This window comes from Oryzias melastigma, linkage group LG3, assembly GCF_002922805.2.
Source record: "Oryzias melastigma strain HK-1 linkage group LG3, ASM292280v2, whole genome shotgun sequence".
Taxonomy (NCBI): Eukaryota; Metazoa; Chordata; class Actinopteri; order Beloniformes; family Adrianichthyidae; genus Oryzias; species Oryzias melastigma.
Window position 1 is genome coordinate 27,020,480 of NC_050514.1, and position 1,279 is coordinate 27,021,758.

Consider the following 1,279-nt stretch of genomic DNA (forward strand, 5'->3'; position numbering starts at 1 on the left):
TTTGCTGACAAACACTTTCTTGAGCTGGACCATCACAATTTTTTCCCAACCAGGTGGAGTGGGACATCTCAGGACACAAGCTGTAAAACAAGAACATTAAAATCTAGTATGAGTAAAATGACAATAGATGGCATATAACAAATATAACACTTCAAGATGCAAGCAAATTATAGTTTTATTACATCAGCTGCATAATGCTGCCGTGAGATTTAATTTACATGTCATCTGATGAGTCAAAATAATCCTCTCTGGCATCTAAAAACAGCCAGAATTCAGTTAAGATGACATGTTACATGTGACCTCTATAGCTGTTAAAAGAATTTAAATCCAGCATGTTACGTCTTTGGGCAGTAAAAATCTAACAGATAAGTTAAAATCGGTTTACTTAAAGATGGGTTAGATCAGGGGTGTCAAACTCAAGGCCTCCAGGACCAGCCTGATGCTGATCTTCAATAAATCCTGCCTTATCTGCTGCTCATTACCTGGATCAGGTGTGTTTAGCCAATGAGGAGCTGGAAAACATGTAAGACACCAGCCCTCAAGGCCTGGAGTTTGACACCCCTGGGTTAGATGCTATTGGACAATAATTCATTTTGAGTGTTAAACTTATATTTTGATATCAATCATTGCTATACTGTAGCCTGATCGAACATGTTTATTGTTCCCAGAATTCTAGCATAAAATGTCCAATTTTAAGAAAAACTCACTTAGGATTGCGTCGACGGATCCACTTTCCTTCTTTTCCGGAGGGATCATTTCCAGGAAGACCAAAAGGGATTTTGATAGTCCAACAGTGAGGACATGATTGGACAGTGCATGAAACTGATGCATGCGATGTGGTTTCGATGTGTGGTTCATGGCAGCACGGCAGAACGATGACTCGAACACACCACACCCAGGGAAGAGCTCCTGCTGGCCTGGTGGTGAAGATGGGCTATGGTGAAGTCTCTCTCCACTGAGGTTTCAAAGAGTCTGAAGCTCTCAGACCTGGTCTGGATCTGAAAGAGAGAAACAGTAGAAACAATACAAGGGTGAGAAAATACCAAAACAGTATATTATTCTGTTTATTTGCTGCTTTTAGTGCATTCTTAGCTCTAAAACATTTCTGTTTCACTCCCATTTCTTATTGATGCTCATTGAAGCTCTACTTGGAACTAGGACTGCCGCGATTACTCGACTAATCGACTAAACGATTATCAAAATAATCGATTACTCGACTAATCGACTAAACGATTATCAAAATAATCGATTACTCGACTAATCGACTAAACGATTATCA